We start from the raw sequence: 6,053 nt of genomic DNA on the forward strand, positions 1-6,053 counted from the left end.
CCTACCCATCCAGATTTTTTTTCTGTGTTTCACGTCTCTGCTTTCCATTCACATTCGGAAGCATAAGGTAAAATGAAATTATTTAGACTAAACTTACTCTCTCTAACCTAGAATTAACAAGATTTTTATTACCTGTCTAAGTTAAATATTATACATTTATACATATGAGCATTACTTTTGAATGGATCATTCAATGAGGCACTGATAGTCGTTCGTTTTTTATACTGATCATCCTGATCCATTCAGCTCTTGCTATTGAGAATTGAGGAATAATTTGTCGAATAAAATTGCATCGGGTTTTCCTTTTTCGTTACACAAACGCTCATTCTTTCGACTCGCAAGTCTGTAAGACGTGCGCATTAAAGGGACAAACAGCCAGTATATATATATATATATATATATATATATATATATATATGTATATATATATTATGTATAATTTGAATAACTGATCAACGGTTTCAATGTTCCAGCCTCGTGATGGTTAGTATCGCGAAACGTGCAATTAGCGGCGAAGCATACGATGGGCCTGCTCAATGAAACCTTCCTTCCCGGTACAATATTGGGTCCGCAGTTGGCACGAACCAGTTTCACCGTCTTCTCCCTCCCCTTCATCTGGTCGTGCCAAAGAAATATTTCGGCACTTCCGTTGACTCCGGAATGGCGATGCGATGGGCAAAAGGATGAACAGGGAGGGGAACGAGCGTGACTTTCAACTGTTCGACCTTGACGCTTGCGCCGTTGCATTCACCCCCGTGAAGCTGTGTGCAGAATTATATACCTGCTTCGGGAATACGTTATAATTCCAGGCACGACGACCTCGAGCCCTGACCTAACCTATTCTAGGCTATGTCTCCGTCCTCTAGGTACAGACAAAGCCTAGGAGAGGCTAAATCAGGCCGCTCTCCACTCCTCCGGAACTCCAACGAACTTCCAGTTTCGAACGCTGCTGATACTTCACCAGGCTGAAGTTAGTAACGTCAAGGTAACGAGACACCAGAGAGAAAATAATGATTGTGCAATTTTAGAACGACCATCAACGAGCTGGCTTTTAAACTTCAGTATATTTTGTTTATTAGGATTTACTGGATATCAAACGATCGAAAAGGTGCGAATTGTAATGATCTTTCCTAAACATGCATCGTTGCAGTAACGTTACTAACTTCAACCTTATGACACGTCGAAGTCTCTGCATGTAGGCGACGAACGTTGACCGCCTCGGACTCCGTGCGTCGTTGAAGTCTCTGCACAGGCGACAATCGATATGCTTGCGCGATTGAAATTCCCGCATAGGTAGTTTCCTCGTTCGAAAGCGGTTAGAAGAATTTTACGTTATATTTAATACGTGTACGTTCCTCGAGGAATTCATTGGCACCTTTGTCCATCTCGGGATTATAACTGCACGCTTCGCGTCATTGTGTAGAAGGAGTTGCGGAGAGTTGCGGAGAGTTGTATGAGGCGAGAAGAGAGGATTGTTTTACACTTGTATATTACATACATGCATAGCCCAAGCGTACGTCCCGGGAGTCACGCGGACGCTATTTTTAGACGACACAACGACGACACGTCGAATCGTTCATAAGAATCTGCACGCGGAGATTATATTAGGTGGTCTGAGAGATCGTTTGGAAGACGAAAGCTGCTGAAAAATTCCAAGGACATTTTCGGCGCCTGAATGCTTGACGTCACACTCCAAACGACGCCAATTATCGCGACCTGCAGGAGAGTCTGCAGAGTGCAGAAGAGGAGGAGGTGGAGGAGGCGAAGGAGGAGGAGAACGAGAATGAGGAGGAGGAGGAAAACGATGGCGAGGGCGCCCGTTGAACAGCATGTTTGTAACGGTGTGCCGTCTTCGAGAACCGGAATTATTTCAATGGCATCGGTTCGAATCCCACTGTCCACCGGTATAATAACGCGTACCTGATGCAAACCGATTCCGCTTGTGAGCAAAATCCGTCTCGACTTCATCGGACCGTCGGTCAATCTTACACGCTACGCTATAAAACGTAATACGCCTGTACGTGGGAAAGTCCCGTACCAATTTACGTATTCCTCTGTATTGTTAACGACAAACGATTCTGTTTGAAACGGTAGCCCGCAGCTGTGACGTCTTCGTTTATTATATTTGTAACAATATGCTCATGTCTGATGTCTATTTAAATCCCTCATTCATGCCGAGCGTAGAGCTAACTCGCTTATTGCTAGGCCATAGTCAACTACCTATATATACTTCATGGATCTATCTAGGATAAATAGTGAATAGACCGGTTATGTCTTGGCACAGATACCGAAGTTCAAAGGCAATTGCGGAATTAGCAAATGCAGGTACACGAAGAGCGTATCAAACACAAATAAATAACACATTTGCTAAAGTTAGTCACAGATTTGCAGGTCCCACCACTGGCAGCAGAGAATTAATATTGTCGTGGTAAATATATTTTCCATATAATCCTGCAGTAGTTTGAAATGATTTCGGATTTTTGAATCGGAGAAACTTTCAATGATTGCCGATTAGTGGCTACAAATCAATGCTATCATTCGAGTAACCGATCCTGTTAACTTCTTGCTTACGACTGTATAGTTGTTCAAGTCATTGGTATCGGGCTTCGTTACCTGCTGACTTCAAATAATAAGTTTATTTGTTTTAAATAGTTCTCAGTATAAACACTGGCTTCAAAATTGATTTCTTACGGAGCTAAACTACCTCTGATATTTCCAATTATGCCTTCCGGCGATTGATATATAGCCGGATATGATTAGCCGTTTCTATCACTCTGAACTAACTATATATCGATGGTTTAACAGAAGATTTCTAGTAATTCTCTAAAATTTCTTCACCTACTCTTAATGACTATGGGTTTGGTACTTAATGGACAGAATTTTTGCTACAGTGTACAAAGCCTGTTGGTATCTCATACGAATTAAACAGATAAATACCGTTATATTAATGGCTCGAAATGTATCACAATGCAAATGTGCCTACCACGTATCGGAGCGGAGTCATAATGATATCTTTCGTTGGTACCTAAAAATGGTTCACTGCACGATATCGCCTGGAACGCAGTTATGGGTCAGGGCAGAGCAAAACGGGAACCATCGAAGAATTAAGTTTCGTCGCGACTACCGACTACGCGCGATCGGCTTCCCAATTGAACATTAACATTCTTAACCGGCGTATAAAGCGGCTAAAAATAATTCAATACATATGTATAGTATATAATACAACTTGTTTTCGCAATGTTGAAGCCGGTTTTTATATTACTCGCAGAATGCGCGTCGTATCCTTCGCCGAAGCTCTTGCCCCCGTGTCGCGTGTGGGTTTATACTTTTTAGGTATACCGTTCGCATATTATACGTATGCACGTTAAGATTCCACACCGCATTCGCGTCAATATCATTACCACCTCTTTCTCGCTTCTTCCCATCTCCCACCACTTCTCGTTCTATTTCTTTGTCTTTCTACCTTCCTCTCCCAACCCTCTCGGATCACTTTTATTATCGTATTGTTATACATTCGCAATGAGTATTCTTTATTCGCTTATATACCTGTTCCATTGACTTTTAAATCCGTGACTGGCTAATATCAAACTAATTTATACTCTATTGCCGGCTCCGTCTATCCCATTTCTTTGATCAGCTCTTCATAGCACGGAAAATATCAGAGCAAAAAATTGTCCAAGAAAATTTGTCCAGCGCAAAACGATTTCGCGTTTTAAAGAAAATTAGTCTACGCGACGTCTATGGACGTCTTCCAAAAATCCACTTTTCCGAAATTGTATGGAAACTGTGATTACTCGTCCTATACCAGGTCACTCTCTGCACTCGACTGCATATACTGACCGTATTAATCATTACCATCGGTACCGAACATCCCCATGCGACTTTATTTCATCGCATCAATTACCGTGACTCTCCTATTACGGAGTTGGAGCAGTTAGCGATGTCAGTCAACCGCCTGTCTCATTCATTTTGAATGTTGTAATGTTACCTTTCAGACAGTTTGCAGTGATCGTCACACGCGGAACGGCCGACGTTGGCAGAGTAGCCGGGAGCGTTGGAGCGTTTCGTTGCCGCAATCTGTTAGGCGCCACTGCTTCGATCTTAACGATAAGACGCCGATTAAAATGCTTACGAAGAACTGTACAAGAGCAGCTGGCTCGGAAAAGTACCAAATATCACTGCATGAATTTACTCGTAACTTGAAACACTTCGGTTCTGTATCCGCATTCCGATCTTGGAGAGTATATTTTTCACGCACTGCACCATTCCGCGCATGCAGACCGTCTGCCCGATGATGAGGTCCAGCGATGCAGTACCGCGACCGGGTGAAATCCACGAAATAAACTGATCCCCTTCGAAAACCTTGACCAGTTTTATGAGAGCGGTGTTTGAAAAAAGTAAATTAATATCTTGCCCCTCGGATTCAAGATGCTGCTGGCCAAGAACTTTCCGCCAACTTTTGGCGCCTACCGGAGTTCCACTGACCGAAGGAGGGCTGATTGCCGGAGACGGCCTCCGCTCCGGTCCTCCGAGGCAAATCGAGCATCTCGTCGCGAAGCGGTTAGCAAACGGGTGGGGATCTCTTTTCCCATTGCCGGTTCGTTATTGCTGCAAACGGAACGCAACGCAACGGTAAAACGCGCGACTGTCCTAAAGATACGAAACGCACGCGAAGGTGGAACCGCCCTCCCCTGTCGATCCGAACTGTTCTCCTTAACACCTGCAGTACCATATCACGCACTGTCGGAGATCCCCGCAGCTGGTAGGTATACACAATTCGCGGTCAACTATTCGACCCTTATTCCGCTATCGCGGAGCGTTTGCAACATAGCAACGCAGCTTCCCAGGGCACTCTAACCTTTCGCACCGTACATTTTTTATTTTTCTTTTCTTTTCTACTTATAATTTCCTACAGCTTATCCCACCGGTTATCTGCAGGGAGAGGGGAAGCCGCAGGCCTTGTACGACTCTTTTAACACGCATGGCGCCAGTTTGGCGAGATACTTAGTCACCGATCGGATACCTATGATATTCCGGGCGAGAAAGCGCAGCTGAAGCGTATACGCATTTTTTACACTTTATCTTGAGTTTTTTTTTTTATGATAATCTTTTATTCATGTACCTTTTTTTCCCTTCCATATCCATGTAGGATCGTCTGCCATTCCACATTATGCAAGGAATCTGCTAGATCGTCCGACCATTTTGGTGGTTATAAGTACACTATCAGCACATTAGATTTCGAGAATTTAGTGGAACAGAACCGAATGTCGTTATAAAATTACGATCCCAGGTAAGTTTTGAAGGTTGTCCAGAATAGAGTCAATCTCTTACAATGCAAAATCAAATTTCTCATTTTTTATCGATCGCTGTTTGTTTAGAAGTTGATCCTTGAAAACGTCATCAACAAGCTACCATGGCGCATAGGAAATACCAATCTAATATCTAATCTTTCAGCAAGAAAGTTTGCTTTCTTTTTGTTCGAGTGAAGAATCGGTATGCAGATGCTTCACGTGCTGACCGTAAATACTGATTCTGATATTGACCATCAACATATATGTATTACGCACACAGTTATACTCTTTGGTAAATGTATCTGTGAATAATTAACAATGTTACAGACAGTATGTATACATATGTATACCCATACTATACATTAATATGAGACTGTGTATATTTGAAAGTTAGCGGGAAGCTGCTGACGACCTTGGCATTTTGTCTGCTGCACTTTTCACCGTGATCCTGCAGTAGGCTGTATCGGACTAATTTTAATGCTGCAGACAAGGAGAAATCGATCCATGGCTGCAGTTCGTTCAGCTCCGGGAATAAAAAACCGACCCTGGTAATTCTTGTGAATGAATTATTGCGGGTACCTAACATATAGGTATATGTATTCGAAAACAGATAGTTAAGCTGTCTATAATGCCTCTTAAGAACGTATGCAATTCGGCTTGGATTATTCGGCACGGCCGTGAAATTATTCAGCTATTCTAGCGTGTAAATCGCATGGAACGCTTTCAAATTTGTCGAAAAACTCGACTATATTGTCACTCTAA

General features: G+C 42.9%; 1 long non-coding RNA gene across 1 annotated transcript; it reads left to right on the plus strand.

Annotated features, from left to right (window-relative positions):
* Positions 1–3,983: 3,983 nt before the first annotated feature.
* On the plus strand, positions 3,984–5,976 carry LOC124182331. Its single transcript, XR_006870745.1, has 3 exons — positions 3,984–4,325; positions 4,429–4,762; positions 4,916–5,976. It is a non-coding gene; the product is annotated as an uncharacterized LOC124182331 (long non-coding RNA).
* The last annotated feature ends 77 nt before the right edge of the window (positions 5,977–6,053 follow it).

Source organism: Neodiprion fabricii, chromosome 5 (assembly GCF_021155785.1).
Source record: "Neodiprion fabricii isolate iyNeoFabr1 chromosome 5, iyNeoFabr1.1, whole genome shotgun sequence".
Taxonomy (NCBI): Eukaryota; Metazoa; Arthropoda; class Insecta; order Hymenoptera; family Diprionidae; genus Neodiprion; species Neodiprion fabricii.